At 37.5% G+C, this 21,253-nt stretch overlaps 1 pseudogene; it reads right to left on the bottom strand.

The window, feature by feature from the left end:
- Positions 1–6,998: 6,998 nt before the first annotated feature.
- On the bottom strand, positions 6,999–7,866 carry LOC102836608 (annotated as a pseudogene).
- Between the last annotated feature and the right edge of the window lie 13,387 nt (positions 7,867–21,253).

The following is a 21,253-nucleotide window of genomic DNA, read 5'->3' as shown; positions in this document are numbered from 1 at the left end:
GTTTGACACAATGGTAACAACAGTATGCTCAAACATTAACAATTGTTAGGGGGCACAGAACTATACAGTGTTTCATTCTGTTATGCATAGGGTCACTATGGGTTAGAGCCGACTCGACAGCACCTAACAAAAGCAACATCATATGCATGTGTTTGTTTCTTATCTTAGTTGGTTATTGCCTGTCTTCCCTAGAAGACTGTTCATCCTTTTAAAGCAAAGTTCCCATCTATCTCTATTCCAACTATATACTTAGAACCCAACATTGTTCTACTAGTACCTGACACATTATGCCTACTATGGATGCCAGGTGCTTAATAAATACAAATCTTATAAATGAAACATTGCCTCATCCTATACCATATTTATAATCATTCTACTTTGCCAAAATGATGTACTTTTCTAGCTATTGGTCTTCCCTGGTGACTTGTTAAAAGCGTTGTTGTTGTTAAGTACCAGCTAGTCAATTCCAACTCAGTGACCCTGTATAGGATTTCAGTGGGTGAAAATTCTTGCAGATGCAGAAACCCCATCTTTCTCCCATTGACTGTTTGGTGGGAGTGAACTGTTGGACTTGTGGCTTGCTACCGTATGCCTATAGTAAGCAAGTAAAAATTTACCATCCTCATTTCTAAGGAACATTCTGGATTTCTATTTACAGTAAATACACAATAAATATTTGCTGAATATATGAATTCAACAATGCCCAAACAATCATTTTTTAAGGAGTATGGCACTGAAGTTTCACAATGTGAATAGCTTTAGACCCCAAGGATCTTAAGAGTTGTTATTTGTTTCCCAGCAGCATAGTGGAAACCAAGATTTTGTCACTCAAAGTGATTCATCAGCTAATTACAAAAACACCAACACATGAACTGCTGACATACAAATAGAAGGTAGAAATGTAATTCCACAATAGACTTGTTGTTGTTGCTAAGTGCCATCGCGTCAGTTCCAACTCATAGCAACCCTGTATAGTGTTTCCGAGGAGCAGTGTGGTGCTGAAGGTTAACGCATTGGACTGTAAGGTCAGTTTGACCTGCAAGTTCAGTTATTCAAGCTCACCAGCCACGACTCAGAAAAAATATACCTATCGATTTCAAATCTATTCCTTCAGGAAAGGATGACTTCTTTTAGTACATGAGTTGACCACTTAGTAAAGTATGAGTCTTTAAGTTCATATACCATTCAGGCTGTGGGGAGTGTTTTCAGTACACAATAGATCACTCAGATTAAATTAAACACTTAGAAGGATGGCAAACTAGTAAATATCCAGACTCATTCATTTATGATTTCCCAAAATATAATCATCTTGTGTTTAAATGGAGGGAGAAGGAAAGACAAGGGGTTATGATGGGCTTCATTCAGATGGAGTGAGGATGCAGATAAGAACCAAGAACACTTGGTTATTATAACAAATAACTCTGTGAATATTTGGATAAGATGGATAAAATTAAAGTGGCCATGATATGAGATTAATAAAGCATAATTCTTGAATCAGCTGTTAGCTATAGGCTCCAGTTGTGTTAGCATCTTTGAATTGTTGTTGTTGTTGTTAGGTGCCATTGCGTCAGTACTGACTAATAGCGACCTTATGCACAGCAGAACGAAACACTGACCGATTCTGGGCCAACCTCACTATTGTTGCCATGTTTAAGTCCATCGATGCTGTCACTTGGCCAATCCATCTCATTGGGGGTCTTCCTCTTTTTCTCTAACCTTCTACCTTACCAAACATGATTCTTCTCCAGCGACTGGTCCCTCCTGACAATATGTCCGAAGTATGAGAGATAAAGTTTGGCCATCCTGGCCTCCAAGGAGCACTCTGTCTGCAATTCTTCCAACACAGATCTTTTGGTTCTTTTGGAAGCCCATGGCACTTTCAATATTCTTCTCCAACACAATAACTCAAATGCATCAATTCTTCTATGGTCTTCCTTATTTACTGTCCAGCTTTTGCATGCATACAAGGTTAATGAAAATACCATGGCTTCGGTCGTCGTTTGATTTCTTCACTGCTGCTTCCATGAGTGTTGATAGTTGATCCAAGAAGAAAGAAGTCCTTGACAATGTCAATCTTTTCTCCATTGATAAGAATGTTGTTTATTGGTCCAGTGGTGAGGATTTTTGTTTTCTTTAAATTGAGATGTAAGCCATTATGAAGGCTGTGCTCTTTGATCTTCATCAGTAAATGTTTTAAGTCATCTTAACTTTCAGCAAGCAAGGTTGTATCATCTGCATATCGCAGGTTGTTAATAAGTCTTCCTCCAATCCTGAAGCCATGTTTTTCTTCACAGAACCCAGCTTCTCAGATTATTTGCTCAGCATACAGTTTGAGTAAATATGGTGAAAGAATACAATCCTGTCGCACACTTTCCTTAATTTTAAACCATTCAGTGTTTACATGTTCTGTTCCAACAACTGCTTCTTGGTCCAGGTAGAACACAACTAAGTGTTCCGAAATACTCATACTTCGCAATGTTGTCCATAGTTTGTCATGATCCAAACAATCGAAAGCATTTTCATAGTCAACAAAGTACAGGTAAACATATTTCTGATATTCTCTGCTTTCTGCCAAGATCCATCAGACATCAGCAATGATATTCCTCATTCCACTGCCTCTTCTGAATCTGGCTTGAACCTCTGGAAGTTCTCTGTCAATATATGCTTGCAGCTGTTTCTGTATTACCTTTAGTAAAACTTTACTCACATGGGATATCAAAGAGATTATCCGGTGATTTCTGAATTCCATTGGGTCACTTCTCTTTGGAATGGGCAAAAATATGGATCTCTTCCAATCAATCAGCCAGACAGTCATCTTCCAAATTTCTTGGCAGAGATGAGTGAGTGCCTCCTGTGCCGCCTCATTTTCTTGAAAGATTTCAATTTTTATTCCATCAATTCATGGTGCCTTGTCCTTTATCAATTCCTTCTATGCACCTTGGACTTCCTCTTTCAGTATCATTGACTCTTGCTCATATGCTACCTCTCGAAGCAGTTGAACATTAATCATTTCCTTTTGGTACAGTGACTCAGTGTATTCCTTCTATCTTCTCTTAATGTTTTCTGCATCATTCAATTATTTGCCCAGAGAATCCTTCAATAATGAAAATCAAGGCTTGAATTTATCTTCCATTCCCCCAGCTTGAGAAATGCTGACTGTCTTCTTCCTTTTTGGTTTTCTGACTCCAGATCTGTGCACATTTTATTGTAATATTTGGCTTTATCTTTTTGAGCTGATCTTTGAAATTTTCTGTTCAGCTCTTCTACCTCCTCATTTCTTTCATTTGTTTTAGCATCTCTATGCTGACTTAGTGGGGGAGGGGGAGGAGAACAAGAGTGATTGACACAGATAGGAACAAATACTGTAGTTAATATGGCTGTGGGAAACAAGAACTCTCTTGTTGTTATTCTAAGACCTTATCAAAGTGACTTTAGAAAAAATTTTGTTTCTCTTTAAATTGCCTGTTCTTTTTCCTTCAGAATGTTTCATTTATATCTTGATATTGGAATGGTCATTGTGCTCTGAAATATCTTCCCCAGGGTACATCAATCATTCAGAGCCAGGGATATATATCCTGGGTGTAGTAGCATATGCAATTATTATTTATTCTTGAACCCCAGGATGTAAGATTATTCCACACCTAAATTCTCAAGTCTTTCCCATTCTCTTTAGCCCTGAGGAGCTCCCATACTCTCCTAGTTATTTGCTTTCTTTGGAAACCTCTTCTATGGCAGCTACAGCTGCAGAGTCCACCATGTTGGTTTCCTCCTGCTGAATGTCTCTCTTCTCACCACTCTCATGTTCAGAACTCATCATTTTTGAAATGGGTTCTCTCCTAACTGGTTTTTACAGCTTCTTTTTAGGTCTCAAAGGACTGCATAGCCTTGATTTTTACAGCTCTTATTACTTAGGACCTGAGGTGAGGCTCTTCTGGATAGAAATCAGAACCACTTGGGTGGTACAAATAAAAATGTTCTTCCTCCATAACAATTCATTAGTATTTTAAACTGAGAAACGTGTCATTTCAATAGCCTCTTATTCAAGATAAGTTTCCTAAGTAGTCAGAATATTCACAGCATTTCCTGGAACTCAGCATTGAAGGATCGGTTCTACCATTGCCCTATTCCTCCCAGAAACACAAATACAAATGACCTGATCTCACATCATTCCCAAAGGAAATGCAAATTATTATTTCTCCTACCCTACACTCTACTATCTTCTTTTGTTAAGGTGAAACTCTAATGAAATGTAGTGAGAATTTGGTAAATCTGAAGCAAATGGAGGTGAAATTTTTTAAAGCTCAGGTTAACAGTTAAAATATCCTCTTTACCTATAGCCGAATCTTACATAAAGTAGAAAAACATACTGCTGGGGGTGGGGGGGCACTAAGAAAGAAGCTAAAGCATTGGGCTGTGTTTCAATAACACAAGAAGAAGAAGAAAAGAAGTATCAGGACATAGTCTTGGGGACATCATGGACAATTGTCATACAAAAGACGATGGTCTCCATCTTACTTCAGTGAGTAGCAATCTTAAATGTTCATGAGCAGCCATCTAAGGTGTGAATACTTGTCTCTCCATGTATGGAAGAAAGAAGAGTGATGAAAACTGAAGATGCTTGGAATCAATTAGCCTAGTGGACTAATGGAACACATGAACATCAGTCTTCATGACTCTGAGACCAGAAGAAATAAATGGTGCTCAACAAGCACTACCAATTGCTCTCAAAAGGATTACATTAGAAGGGCCTAGATAGAGTCAGATATTACATGGAGGGGATTGTAATCACTGAGCTGAAACAAAGCGCATGATTTGTTAAATGTAATACTAATGATCTGCTCTGTAAACCTTCATTCAACTCACAAAAATAACTTGGCATTGTAGGATACCACTTGTAAAGGTCTGTAAGAGTTTCTGTATATTTCACCCATTGTGTATCCATTGCATGCCACTTGTTTGCATTCCATTTGTCAGCATGCACATTTGTACTGGGTAGACTTGTGGGAAGACAGATAAGACTCAGCAGTCCCACAAAGCCCAGCACAAGAGTGAAAGTGTTTACATTGCTCAATTGGAATTGAGCTTACCACCTTCAATAGCTTTAGGAAGTATAATACTTCAACCATTAAGCTGTAGTAAAAAGCATTTTTTCACTTCATCACATGCTCAAAACTGGAAAAATGTAAAGAAAGGAACACGGATAAGATTTTTATTTTACTTATATACATTTCCAAAAAAGATATGTAAATAAAAGAGGGGAATAAGATTATAGCTTGATTTTTAAAATTAAATACCAAGTGGGCAAACTTTGTACATTAATAATGCCTTGGTCAAAATTAAGCAGAGGTATTCAACAAGGTTGACCTTTCTTTCCCAACAAAACGACTGTTCTGACTCTACTCAGACTTGCCTTTGGAGACAGTTACAACTGTGGCATCATAACTCAGGATTTCATTTTTAAGAATTCCTAGGTCCATGAGGAAAAGAGGTGATTGCTCCTTGGAATGTCATTTAGGAGGAAATTAACATTTAAATTGTTTTTTAAAGTTTCCCTTCTGAAGACATCTTATTAATTTTAAGAAGTATACTTAAGTATACACAAAGAAAAATGTTTGCTGCTAAGATTTAAAAAGAGGAAAAGCTTGGGTAGACAACTGGTATGGGTATAAAGTGACAGGTATCTCTTTTTATCACAATTTGGACTGTGGTCTAGGTGTTTGAATCTCACAGGAAATGAGGGTTCTAATTAACCTCCATCTCTGAGGAAGTTCCTACAGACTTGTTTGTAGCAACTACAAGTATATTACTTGGAACTTAGTGTTCTCCTAAATTCTCACCCCACCCACAACACAGCATGTCTGCATAATACAATTCTTTCAGTCTCTGCCCTGGGCACATTTTAAGCAATCTAACTCCTACAGTTGGAACCATAAAGAGAAGAAAAGAAAAGATTTGGGGAGGAAAAAAGAAAAGAAAGAACAAGACTGGGGGAGAGGAGAAAGAAGATTAGGGGAGAGGAGAGGATTTGGGGAGAGGAGAGGACTCAGGAGAGTAAAGGGGAAGGAAAATGAAAATTAAAGGATAAAAACTCAAAAGAACTTCAACTTGCATGACAGATCTAGTGATAAAATAAGATTTTCCATGCCATGCTAAAATAGAATAAAATGGAAAATGTTTAGGGGTTTTTTTTGGATACCTTTAAAAGTCCTTCACATTCAATAAACACCAGACCTTACAAAGCTTCCATCTCTCCAAAAGAGACCCATTAAGTATTTTGGAATTAAATTTTCAACTGGCATCTTTCAAAACACTTATTTCCAAAAATCTTCAGGCTAGAAAACAATTGTCTGGAATCCAATCTGTCGGTAAGCAAAACCTCAGAGCCTTCACTCTTAATAGTGAAGTGGACTGAAGGGCAGACAAACTGACAGCTGGCTTATTTCTTGCTTTGCCATGTAAATCCATTTTAACATAACTGGCTTTCATTCTAGCTTTCAGAGTGATGGCTCTGCCCAGAAGTCAATCTAATTGGATAAATGTATAGAACATTTCCATAATGACAAAAATCAGACTTAACCTTAAAAAGATATTCATAGTTAAGCTACATGGAAAGACTGCTGAACAGAGAGTGTTACCACTTAATGAAATGGCTCCATGCCCAAATCTGTCAGTCTGTCTATGTCTCAGTTTCCCTGCATTGTAAATGAATATATATCTCAGCATTTCTTGGTTTAATGGAAAGGATAAGATTCTGGTCTTTCTCCTGAAAAAGTCAATTACAATTAAGTTATATGAGTAGAAAGACGCATTCAATAAATGTGAAAGTGTTGAAAGAAATAATGGTGAGCTTGCATGATTTAACATGACTTTCTAAGAACTTGACATAAATAATAATAATGATTTTGTTTTCCGGTGTCATCAAGTCAGTTCTGACTCATAGCAACACTATGAAAACAGAACAAACACTGTGCAGTCCTACAGTATCCTCACCATCTATGCTATGCTTGAGCCCTTTGTTGCAGCCATGGTGGGAATCGGTGGTATTTTGGTTCCTCGATACAATTGGAGAATGGCAGCAATAACACTGGAGAGGTAAACCAAGGCAAGCAGTTTAAGTGCTGCTATTGGAAAGATACGGTTTGGAATCGAGATAGCCATGAGGAAGGTTGCATCTTTCTTTTCATAAATATAAGGGAAAATTACTTCTCTTATAACACAGTAGAAAAAGAAGATACATAGCACCACAGACAAATAGAAAGGGAACCTCCACATTGGAAATAGTTGTAGCAGGTAGTTTTCAATTTCACTGGCTGCTATGAGAGATCCTTGATCCAGTGGAGTAAGTCCAAGAGTACGAACAATATCCATCACTCTTTGCTTAGCTTTGCTGTCATTTCCACAGACAACTACCTGTCGTCTTGCATCCAGTACCCCTGACTGGAGAGCCCAGGCTGAGATGGTGTTAAATGCTTTCACGACATATGTTCCAGGCACCAACTGAGCAAGTTACTCGGCATTAGATTCTGGATACTGATTAATTTTGAGGTTGTTGCTGACGTCGACCAATATTTTCCCATTTAGAACTTCAGTTAGTTCTGTGAGAAAATCATAATGTTCCCTATGGATTGTTACCATTATGATGTCAGATTTCTGGGCTGCTTCTGAATAACTCAAGACCTCAGCACCATTGGGCAGCAAATTGGACATCTGGGGATTTCGACTTCCAAAAGCAACTGAATAGCCACATTGGAGCATTTTAAATCCCAATGATCTTCCAAAATCTCCAGTTCCAAATATACATACAGTGTCTTGCCTTTCTGAAGAATTCATGGTAAGAGGAAGCGCATCTGTACAAATGTTCTTCATAACCTCGGATCTCTTGCACCCTGGAATAGCGATGACTGCTAAGTCCAGGAAGCCAAACGCTGGCCGATTTGCCTGAGAGATTGCGGGGTTTCCTGGAGAGAGTCCCATCTTCTTTTGATGCTTCCTACATTGTTCAATATTTTGCCCATAGAATCCTTTAATATTGCAAGTTGAGGCTTGAATTTTTTCTTTAGTTCTCTCATCCTAAGAAATACTAAGAATGTTCTTCCATTTTAACTTTATAACTCAATATCTTTGCACATTTCATTATATCTTATTTTGTCTTTTCGAGATTTCTTTTGCAATCTCCTGTTCAACTTTTTCTTCATCCATTTTTACATTTTCTTTAGCTACTGTATGATCATGAGCAAGCTTCAAAGGCTATTCTGGTATCTACTTAGACCTTTTCTTTCCTTTCTTTCTTTTTAATGGCCTTTTGCTTTCTTCACGTGTGATAACCTTGATGTCATCTCACAACTTCTTTAATCTTTTTCAATGTGCCAAATTATTGTTCAGTGTGTCAAATCTATTCTTGAGATAGTCTCTAAATTAAGTGGAATATACTCAAAGTCATAATTTACCTATTGTAGACTTGTCTTAACTTTTTATTTGAATTTTCATATAATGATCTGTTCCACAGTCAGACCCAGACCTTGTTCAAACTGACTATATGGCGCCTCTCCAGCATCTCTTCCCATAGAAATAATCCATTCAATTTCTGTGTATTCCATCCAGTGAGGTCCATGTGTGTAGTCACTTTATGTTGTTGGAAATGTATGTGCACCAGATAAGTCAGTGATCTTGCAAAACAATAACTATTAATGAAATACCAAATATGCTCCAGCATCACCATTACATAAATATCTCATTTAATCTTGATTTTTTTAAAATGCTATGATGCATCTGTTATTGTCATAAGGTTTTATCTGGAGAAATGGACTTTGAAATAATAAAGTGTTTTTTCTCAATTTACTCATCTAGTAAGTGGAAGAGATAGAAATGAAGCTCAAGTGTCTCTGATTCCCAAACCACCTACATTACCAGCTTTCTAATGAAGGGGGAAAAAAAAATACTTTGTGTGTGTTAACTCATTAAGAATAATTTTAAATATATATAAGCAAAGATATTTATACTATGTATACATATGTCAAAAAAGATCCTTGGTAGTATATTGGGTTATGAGCTCTGCTGTTAATCATGTCAGTAGTTAAAATCTATCAGCCACTCCATGAGAGAAAGATGAGGCTTTCTGCGCCCATAAATATTTACAGCCTTGGAAACCCTATGCAGGGTCACTATAAGTGAGCGCCAACTGAGGGGATTTGTTGGGTGGGTTAAATTCAAAGCCGAAAAGTAAGCTCAGAAAGCTATATTAGCTGTTTTGGGGAATCTCAAAAGGGTCATCTTGGTATGTTTTCTTAAAGAACACAGGATGATCACAGGGGCTTTTTATGAGAAAGTTTGAAGAAAATTGGAAACTGCATTGCTGAGAAAAGGCCGGGAAACTTGTGCTGAGGAAATTTTTTTTTCCCCATCACAACAATACCCCTCCATATTCTTCCAGGGTAGCAATGGCTGTACTATGAAAATTTTGTTGGGAAACCTTACCCCATCCACTCTACAGACCTGCTGTTGTTGTTGTTAAATGCCGTGGTGTCGGTTCCGACTCACAGCGACCCTGCACAGGGTTTCCAAGGCTGTAAATCTTTACTGGAGCAGAACGCCTCATCTTTCTCCCATGGAACCGCTGGTAGTTTCATACTGCTGACCTTGCGGTTCACACTCTGATTCATAAACACTACTCTAGTACCCCTTCAAACGTCTTTCTGTTCCAAAAACTCAAAGAATATTTAAAAGGAGCAAGGTTTGAGTCCCTCAAGATGCCAAAACTATCAATTTGATGTGGTTTAGATCAAGGACAGAATTCTGCAGAGTTAGAGAAAGATGGTATCACTGCCTTCAGAATTGTATAGATCTAGATAGAGGCGTCTGTTGTGGCATTGTAGAAAAACCCTGGACTGCTAACCACAAGATTGGCAGTTCAAATCCATCAGTCGCTCCTATGGAAGCACTTAACAACACCAGATAAAGGATATGGTAAGAAACAATAGATTCATATCTTGATATCTTTGTTTAATCAAGGTTTATATGGTTTTATAGCTATAATTTTTTACTTACTCTCATACGTGGACAATTTGGTAAGTATATCATTGTATCAGCTAAGAAGTTCACATCTGGAAAGAATAAGTTTGCCTGTGATGATTGAGAAAATCAGGAGCTGGAATGGTACAATTTTCCCTTTGCTTTCCTCTTCCTCCCCTCAGCAGCCAGTTGCCATTTTGCCATTGAGTCAGCTCCAACTCAAGGAGATTCCACAAGTGTCAGAGTAGAAGTGTACTCCATAGGGTTTTCAATGGCTAATTTTATGGAAACAGATCACCAGGTCTTTCTTTTTAAGTTTCCTCTTGTTCTTGTTGTGAAGTGCTATCAAGTCGATTCTGACCCATGGTGACCCTGTATAGAGTTTCTGAGGAGCAGCTGGTGAACTTGAACCACCAACCTTGCAGTTCAAATGGTTTTGCAGTCTGGCTCATTAACCCACAGAGCCACAAGAGGACTCCTCTTAGTGGACTTAAAACCACAATCTTTAGGTTAGCAAAAGAATCAATCGCACTCAGACATGCAGTTATATTGGCTAAGAATGACTTAACTTCCCTCTGGCCTTTCCTCTGCCCTGTGTCTGACTTTGGTGACCTAGCACTTTTTATACAATGTTTACTTGTCTTCTGTTTATCTCCTGTCTCCTTCACTGAATAGAGTTTACTGTCTTATTTGCTTGAGTCACAGCATGATGCTGATTACATGATTAGTAGATGCTTGGTGAATGTGTAACATGTGGATAAGTTAATGAATAAATTATCAGAATCCAGATTTCTTGGGCTTCCATTTAGGAGGGACATCTCTTTACAATTATATCTTCAGTTCCCAAATTGCATTGCTATGATGGACATATTGTTCTTAGAAGTTTCACAGGAAATATAGATATTTGAGATCCAAACATTAGGACTGAGAATCTCCAAGTTGGATTTTGGAGATTAGAAGCCCTGGAGAATTAATGACTTCTTTATGGTGATAATAGCTCCTCAGTGGGCAATTCCAATTTCTCAATTTGAATTTCTGATCCCAGTAGATTTATTGGATTTATTTTTCTATTTATTTTATTTATTTTTCTGTACCAACAAAAAGTGAAATTCAAATTTAAGGAGAAAGTAAAAAGGGAACACAACTATTTCTCTAAATATAAATACACTCAGTATTTCTTTGTGCCAACATGGGACAAAAAAATTCAACTTCTCAAGTGGTAAGATTTCAATCAGTTACTCTTTAAACTACAGTCACAACCTTGTGAGAAAAAAAAAGAGAAATAACTTTTCAAAGCAAAAAACAAAGAAAGCCCAAACTTTTCAAATTCGAAAAGCAGCTGAGTACACACAGAAGGAATCTGGATTATTTAAACACACAATTTAGTATGCGTTGTGCACATATTGTGGATGCTACTCAAAATATCTTTGATTTCAGAAGTTTACTTTTAGCCAAAATACGTTAAATATTATGTTGAATTGACTGACTAAAAACAAAAATAACAGGTGAAGGCGTTAGAGTGGCACAGGGTTTGTTGAAAACACCCTACTAGAGAAACAATGCTGAGGAAAGGGCGGTTCCTTAGACTGTTAACAAAGGAAGGAAAATGAATAAGGCAAAATGGCCCTCACCAAATACTCTTACTCAAAAAAAAATTCATTTGAAGTTCAACCTAGATTGTCCTTTTCATTCTCCTCTGTGATACACACTGTAAAAGAGTATGCATACCATAAAGTCTGAATGTATGAAAAGTAAGTTGATATAGGAAAATGCATTGTACTGAGGCACCTACTATGGTACTTGATCTTTGTGAAATGGTAATTACAGATTATTTAGCTTCTTGCTTTTTCCTGAGTTAAAGCTGTGCTAATATGTTTTATGGTGTTGATATTTTCATGTTCATTTATAGATTGACGCAAAGGAACCTAACTTACAAAATCAAAAATAGTTAAACAGTAATTTCTTATGTCGTGTGGATATGAAAAAAGAAATAAATTATAGAACATTTTCAATTTACTTGATGGGTGTTTGGGGGGTATTTTTCTGTGTGCATTTGGCTTTTAAATAGGTTATTTTTTTAGCTGTGGAATTTTGACAGGGTATTAGATATCTTAGGCTGTGTTCAGAAAACAGCTGCTACCTTTATCACCAAAAACATCAAACAATTGATTTAGTGAAATATTCTTTTTCACTAAAGAAGCAGTTGTTTGACCTCCAGGAAATTCAGTTTAAAAGAACTATTAATGTATTTGAAAGAGTAATTAGTGTGCTTAACCACATACTCTATTAGATTGTTTATAGATTTTTTTTATGTTAGTATACATCCAAAAATCTTTATTTCTAGAAAAATTAGTCTAATCTTTAAACACATTTTTTGAAGAAATGTTTGTAGACTGTGTTCATTCTTAAAAATGAATAAAATTATCCACAAATGTTCAAAATTATTGAATTTGCCTATCACACATAATGATATATGTAATTGAATCTTACACTATAATGTCTCGTTGTTGCTAAGTGCCATCGAGTTAGTTCTGACTCATTGTGACCATGTAATGGGTTTCTGATGAGTGACTAGTGGGTTTGAACTGCCGGTTTGCAGTTAGCTGTCTAGTGTTTATCCTATAGTGCCACACCAGGACCAAGTAAGGAAAATGGAAATAGGATGGTATCAGGGGATGAGATTGAGATTTAGAACCAAACTGCCCTAGATTTAAATCCTAGTCTTACTACTTACTGAACATAGTGGTTATGAGTTGGGCTGCTAATCTCAAGGTCAGCAGTTCGAAACTACCAGCTTTTCCATGGGAGACAGATGAGACTTTCTGTTCCCATAAAGATTTACAACCTTGGAAACTCGATCAGGTTTGCTCTGAGTCTGACTCCATGGCACACCACCACCATCACTACCATATGTTACTTCATCTTTTTGTCAGTTTCGCAATCAATTAGTTAATCAATATGATGGAAGATGATAATAATTACCATTCAACAATTATTTATTGAGCGTCAACTAAATACTAGATTTGATCTAATCACTTAGAATATAACAGCAAACAAACCAACCAAAATCTCTGAGATTCTAGTGAAAGAAGATCGGTGATAAAGAATATTTTTTTAAGGGCATGATATAGAATGTGATAAATAGTATGACAAAAATAGAGCAGGGTAATGGGAATTGATAGTATCAGAGAGAGAGGTTTGTAATTCTGTATAGGGTAATCAGCGTAGACCTATTGAAAAACTGATACTTGGATAAAGACCTGGAAAGGTAAGAGAGTAGCCATGTATTTTTGGAGGAAGTACATTCAAGCAGAGGGAGCAGCCTAAAGCCCTGGGACAGAAGTGAAGTCTAGGAATCTTAGCACACAAATGGCATTAAGATACTAAATGAGATCCTTATATACTGAGTTGTTGTTGTTGATAAGTACTATAGAGTCAGTTCTGACTCATAGTGACCTTCCACAGGGTTGCCGAAGCTGTAAATCGTTACAGAGCAGAAAACCTCATCTTTCTCCCATGGAATGGCTGGTAGTTTCGAACTGCCTACCTTGAGGTTAGCAGCCTGATTCGTAACCACTACACTACCAGAGCTCCTTATATATACTGAGTGGAAGTAGAAAAGAAAAGAGAACCAAAGACTGAGACATAGGTGCTCTCCCATTTTTAAAGTTAGAGGAAAAGAGGGAATCCAGCAAAGTCTTAGGAGAAACTGGGGAGATAGCAGTAAAACCAAGAAAGTAAATATCCTGAAGTCAAACAAAGAAAGGAGGAACAAGAGATCAACTCTACCGAGTGCAATGCATAGTTCAAGTAAGATGAGTACCTATAGATTCTCCCCACTTAATCTCTAAACCAAAACTGTAAAACTTCAATTACCTAACAAAGAAAGCAATCTAATATATTCCCTAGCCTAAAAAATACCTTAGAATGAAAATATATCAGGCATCACATAATTTATGTGGTCATTTTACTCTCATACTTATTGTCTATGCCAACATACAAGTATACCAATAGTATACGTAGTAGACCAATAGCAAATAAATGCCATTTAGGACTTTACTAGGGAAGGAAAGGACAAGGAAATTTTCATATGCATCAGTGATGTGGAGGAAGAAGAATTAGAACATTAGAGGTGGGATGATTAGTACAAATCTGAAAAACAGAAGTTGATTCTTTCAATAATATTGCTGTTGTTGTTAAGTGCTGTGGAGTCAGTTTTGACTCACAGCAAACCTGTACAGGGTTACCGAGGAGTAGCTGGTGAGTTTGAACTGCCAACCTTGTGATTCTGTAGTCCAGTGTTGATCCTACAATGCCACCCTAGAAGTGATAGTATTTGTGTCCTCTAGAAATCTGAGAAGTTATAAGAAACAAAAGAAAACAGAAAACAAAATCAGAGTCAAAGGTAATTTACTTTCTTAATGTGAGATCTAGTTTCTAGAAATCTTTTCATATAGTTGTTATTAGTTGTCATGAAATTGATTCTGATACACAGTAACCCATGTGTTACAGAGAACTGTGCCTCGTAGTGTTGTCTTAAAAGAAATTTTATCAAAAGCACATTAGTAGGTCTTTTCTTGCACAGTATCACTGGGGGAATCCTGGAATCTTTTGGTTGACAGTCAAATGCTATAATCATTTAGACATCTCTTGAAATACGAACTTCTTGCCTTTGGATTTCTTCTTGCTAGTGTTTCATTTTGATCTTCTCTTTGTGTGGTTTTTAGTCCTAACTCTTCAACCTAAACTTCAGTGTTATACTTAATTTGTGACTAATCAGCTTCTCATCATTCTCTTCAATTTTCTAGTTCTCCCAATACCTGAGAATACTCATATTGCATTTTTTTTTAAATTTCTCCTTTATTAATTCCTCCATTGCCATCACCCTTGGGTTTTAAAATATTTACATTAGCACTTAAAGAACTCCACTGACTTTATGCAACTTGTACATCCACTTCTTGGCTTCTAGGGTCAGAACTTCTGAAGGTTAAAAAATAGTCAGGTATCTCTTACTAAACATCAGTAAATTTTTAATACTTTTGCTAGAGATCCTCACACTTTATATTTCCTACCTTCCTAAATTGATTTTGCTTTGATGGAATTGTTGTGTGCTGTTGAGTCCGTTCCAAATCATAATGCCCCTTTATAAGGTTTTAAGGGTTGTAAATCTCTGTGGGAGTAAACAGCCTCATCCTTCTCCCAAGGATTAACTGGTAGATTTGAACCTCCTGCACTGTGGTAGTTATGATATAGCCATCCCCCATGACGAAAACTTAATGTATTCACCTCCATGCGGAGACCTGCTATGAGCAGTCAGTCAGTTGAAAGAGAGTTTCTTTGGGGGTGTGGCCTACACTAAATATATATGAACATTCTGGCAAATCTGTTGAGCTTTTTGTCCATCTGGATCCTGCATCCAGCATTCATTATCTGACCTTACATTCTTTGAACTTGAGCCAGCTGAACTTGTAATTCATTGGCTTCCAACAGCCTGCAGCTACAAGAGTCAGGAGAAACCGCCAGTCTAACATCTGACCCATGGACTTGGAATTTGCCACCCTTTATGACTATGTGAGAAGTCCTGGTGTGGCGTTGTGGATTAATGCACCAGACTGCAAAGCCATTTGAACTGCAAGATTGGTGGTTCAAGCTCACCAGTGGCTCCTTGGAAACCCTATACAGTATGGGTCAGAACTGACTCAACGGTACCACTCAACAACAACAATGACTATGTGAACCATTTTCTTGAGATAAATTTTTCTATACATAAACTTCATTGGCTTTGCTTCTCTAGAGAACCCAGTGTAAGAAAACTATCCTTGTCTTAAATAGTTTAATGGTTGGTGTTGTTGTTAAGTGCTGTTGAGTCCGTTCCAACTCATAGTGACCCTGCATGGGGTTTCTGAGAAGCAGCTGGTAGGTTTGAACTGCCTGTTCACAGTACAGTGCTGATCCTACAGCACCACACCAGGAGTCCAGTTTAATGGTTAGCACTTTGCTTATTCAGAATACATTAGTTTATTTACTACTCTTTGTCCTCTGTTTTTTCTAGCATGTGTCTTAAGTCTGAAAAATAGACAATGAATTCATTGTCAGCCCAGAGTCTCTTACTATCCCTTAATACCCAATATAAGAGCAGGGAATTGATTGTAACTTTTAAGTCTTACCCTCCACATTTACACTGCCAAACCACAAAATATTTAGTAAAACTAGTTTAGCAAGATCATTAAAAGCAGATAATGGTCCATTGTTTCTCGATTTCATAAAAGCTGGGTTTGGAATATATGTTTAGCATTTAATGAGCTCTAGTTCTCTACACTATGCTGCTTTGTAAACTCTAATTCTAGTTGCCTTGTGACCTACTTACTTCTCTAGAGATATAATGAAATTTATAAAGGCGGATGACACTTCTTTTCTGAATGCCAAACTTACATATCTAACTCAACATCTCCACTTGGGTAACTAACTGGCTTGTCCAAAACTGAGCCCTTTATACCCACTGCAATCCCTAAAAGAAAACAAAAAACTGTCTCACCACTTTCCTATCTCAAGCCAAAAGCCTTAGAGTAATCTTCTCTCTCTCTCAAACCCAATATCCAATCTCAGAAAATTTTGTTGGTTCTACCTTTAAAATGTATCTGGAGTTCAGCCAATTTCCACTACCCTCATTGCTATCACTTGGTCCAAGCCACCATCCTCTCTTGCCTTGCTTAATACAATATAATCCTATATATCTCCCTGATTTCATTCCTGTAAAACACATTAGGTCACCTCAATGTTCTACTAAAAAATTCTCACTAGTTTCCCATCCTTTTTAGAATAAAGTCCTTACAATTACCTACAAAACGCTACAAGAACTGAGACTGATTACATGTTCAACTGTATCCCCTGCTACCCTTCCCTTCAATCACCTCTCTCACCCAACTGGATCACATAAGTAATGACTCATGTAGTGGGTTACCAGTTGCGCTACTAACCACAAGGCCAGTAGTCAAATCAATCAGCTTCTCTATGGAAGAAAGATAAGGATTTCTGCTCTGATAAAGATTTACAGCCTTGGAAACCCTACAGGGTCTATATGAGTTGGAACCAACTCTACAGCACACAACTACCAACAACAACAAGTAAGAATCAAGGTGGAAGGAACTAAGGATTAATGATGTACCCACCATATAGAGATGTGACTCAAGTCACCACCCTTAGTTTTTCTTGGAGGCGTGGTCTGAATCCAATATATTGAAATGCTTTGTTAGAGTTCATTCTTTTCCTCTGATTCAAGTACCTGGCTCATCACGTCTGATGTCCAATTCATGCGACTTTTGGTCTATCACCCGACCTCATTCACCAACTCATGCCATCTTGTGCATCAACACCTTATTGATTTGAATTCCTCAGCTCCTGAGACTATGATATGGGTGAGGAGACTCCTCCAGTCTAACCTCTGAACTGCAGATTTGGAACTTGCTAGCCTCCACAATTGTATGAGCCATTTCCTTTGACATTTGTGAGACGTTGCCATGTATTACAGAATCCTGGAATGTGCTAGAGAGGAGGAGTGATAATTAATAACAAGGATTATTGTTCTTGCTGTTGTTGTTAGGTGCCATTGAGTTGGTACCAACTCATCATAGCAACACTATGTACAACAGAATGAAACACAGCCTGGTCGTGCACCAACCTCACAGTTATCACTACACCTGAGCCCATCACTTCTGCCACTGTGCCAATCCATCTCGCTGGGGGTCTTCTTCTTTTTCCAACCCTCCACTTTCCCAAACATGATATCTTTCTTCAGTGACTGGTCCCTCCTGACAATATGTCTGAAGTATGAGACACAAAGTCTGGCCATCCTGGCTTTCAAGAAGCACTCTGGTTGTACTTCTTCCAATACAGATCTGTTTATTCTTTTGGAAGTCCATGGTACTTTTAATATTCTCCTCCAACACAATAACTCAAATGATACATCAATTCTTCTAATGTCTTCTTATTCACTGTTCAACTTTCACAAGCATATGAGGTTATTGAAAATACCAAGACTACTTAGTCTTCAAACTGACATCTTTGGTCTTCAACACTTTAAAGAGATCTTGTGCAGCAGATATGCTCAATGCAATAAATCACTTGATTACTTAACTGCTGCTTCTATGAGTGTTGATGATTGATACAAGCAAAATGGAACTTTTGACAACTTCAATCATTTGTCCATCTATATGGATGCTGTCTACTGGTCCACACTAACTCCAGGTCTCTGCACATTTTTGTTTTTCTATTTGGTTTTCTAATGCTAGGTCTTTGCACATTTCATTATATTATTCGACTTTGTCTCCTCGAGCTGACCTTTGAAACCTTCTGTTCAGCTCTTGTACCTCCTTACTTCTTCCATTTGCTTTAGCATCTCTGTGCTGGAAAGCAAGTTTCAGAATCTCTTATTTGGTCTTGTCCTTTTTTATTGTCTTAATGACCTTGTGTTTTCTTCCTGTCTGATGTTCTTCATGTCATCCCACAACTTTTCTGGTCTTGGGTCTTTTTTAGTGTCTAATGTATTGAATCTGTTCTTCAGACAATCTATAAATTCAGGTGGGATATACTCAAGGTCATATTTTGGCTCTTGTAGACTTGTTTTCATTTTCTTAGTTTCAGTTAGTATTTGCTTATGAGTAATTGATGGTCTATTCCACAGCCTGCTCCTGGCCTTGTTTTGATTGATGATAGGGAGCTTTTCAATGGTCTCTTTCCAAAGATGTGTAATCTATTTGATTTCTGTGTATTCCACCTGGTGAGGTCATCAAGTATTATGAAGTGGCATAACATGTCGAAAAACTCGAACATTTGGGATAGCTTTAAACCCCCATCTCAGAGGGACTAGACTTGTGCTGATCTTTCTAAAATAAATTATTTATATAATACCTCATATTCATCACAAGAGCATAATGAGCCAATGGACTCAGCTGTTGTACTCTGAAATTCATCCCTGTGTTTGGACCAAGCCTGTGTTTCCCAGAAGCTGCTCCCAACCAGTGACTGAGTAGGGTGGGAATGGTAAAGCAGGTTCATTCCTGGGAGACATGGGACTTCTCTGGTCACTAACTTTGACTACGGGACTTTCTGATGGCCTTGACAAGTCTTCCTTAGACACTACTTCAGACTCGGTTGTTAACCAATTTTCCCTATCTCTCTCCTTTACTCAAGTCATATGTATACACTGTCTGACAACCACTTCAGATTTTTCCAGTCCCTGTCTTTTCTGACTCCCTTATTTTCTCTCATATAATTATTTCCCCTAATAAAATCTTACACATTTAAACTGTGATGGCTTCTGCTCTAGAACACCCAGAATTGCACAGTCCTCTTCTAACCTACTGTATTTCACTTATATATGTTTAATTACCCACTGGACTATACATTACAGACAAGCAAGAACTTTGTTCATCCACATATCCACAAACACATACCACAGTACCTGACACATCACTGGTGATCAGTAAGTATGTGTCAGAGAAATAAATAAATAACAAATACTTTTTAAATACTATTATCAACTAAACAAATGAATAAACATAAGATGACACCAAATAAGTTGCTGTAACTTTGCTCCCTAAATCCTCTGAGTGTCTTATCTACTCCTCTCACTACATTATAAAACTTTTGAGTTTTCCTATAACAGAAATGAGATGTAAGATGCAAATTGTTTTTAGGAAAAGATCCAGACTAATAATTGGATGACGGCCCACCTGTTCTGGGCAGCAAATATGCAATTCTGACTGAGATATTTATCACTGCTGCTCTCTTGTCTTTAATTTCAGCCAGGGTTTGCAGATACACAAAATCAAGGCTTTGAGGGTTTGATTTTTTTTTTTTTTTTAAAGTTTAAATATTCACCCAATTATAATAAAATGGAGTCAATTCTTCAATTTTCTAACCTGCCTAAAAGTCTCATTTGAGGACATATGAGAAAAGACAAACTGCTTTCAAGTATGATTCCTGATTTGTAAACCCAGTGAGTTTCACCTTAGGGTGGCTGAGTGAGGGTGGGGCTGTTTGGTTGGGTAGCTCCAATTGACAATATATGAGTCTTTTCTGCTATGACCACTCATCTTATCCAGAGGAGATTTCAACAAGATTCTACCTAGGGTTTTATACCCAACTCAAAATGTTCTGAAAGCTGGGTGGAGGAGAAGGGGGCGGGCAACTGTTTCTCATAATGACTGGTGTAAGCTTCAGCTTGATCCTTGCCATGCCCTGAACACTTGGGTAGACCTTGATGAGTGGCCATTATAAAAATCTTGCCTTTGCTTTTTATTAGCAGTGTGGCAAGTTATCTCTCTGAGCCTTAGTTTCCTTATTTTTATTATTTTTAAAACAAGGATAATAGCACCTATCTCTCAGTACCTTTGAAGATAAGTAGGATATGAAGTATTAGCCTATAGAGAACATTTAAGAAATGTTAATTATTATTATTACTGATATCAAAAATGCAAAGGAACTTAAACCATATGTTCAGTGTTTCAGTTGTCCTTTTAACCTCTTCAGCTGAATGCTGGTATGGAGGTGCCTGATGATATCCAAACACATAATAATGAGGTACATAGTAATTAGGGTTTACTAGATGTAAATTTAATGAAAGAAATGATAGGGGAAAGAAAATAAAGTACATTGAAAAGTTTCTCAGCCTCTGCTCTAACCTAAGCATTTCATTGGGATTGCCTGCCTTTTTCTCTGGGAGAGAGAATGCCCACATTAAGTTTTGAGCTGTGTGCAGTTGCAAAATGTCTCATCCCACTTTCATGGGCTCACTCCTCTCTTGCATAACCAGTGAGGTCAAACTGGGCACCTTCCTGAAGACTAAGAGTGTCATTTCTGAACAAAGTCCAATGAAGAACTTCATTCCACAGAAATCCAAGAAACAGAGCAGGGTACTTGACGTTTGGTCCACACTGAGTACTGGTGATGAGCCAAATTCTTAATATAGTCGCATAAACATTTTTGAATTCTCCATGACTTAAAATTTGATTCTAAAATTTGAAACAAACCGTTAAAGGACAGGACAGGGGGCCACCTGAGGTAAATCTGTCTCTATAGTAAGTTCTGTTGAATTTTGTATTATGATCTTAAGTCAATCAGGCAAATAAGTGACAGGGTACTTCTGCCTTAGTGAAGATTAGGTTCTCTGTGTAAACTCTGAAGAGAGTGTGCAGGTAAATGAACTTTGTAGGATCACACATGGACCCACACATACAGGGAAAGC

This window comes from Chrysochloris asiatica, unplaced genomic scaffold, assembly GCF_000296735.1.
Source record: "Chrysochloris asiatica unplaced genomic scaffold, ChrAsi1.0 scaffold00002, whole genome shotgun sequence".
Classification (NCBI taxonomy): Eukaryota; Metazoa; Chordata; class Mammalia; order Afrosoricida; family Chrysochloridae; genus Chrysochloris; species Chrysochloris asiatica.
Note: the sequence above shows the minus strand (reverse complement) of the source record. Positions and strands in the feature narration are given on the sequence as shown.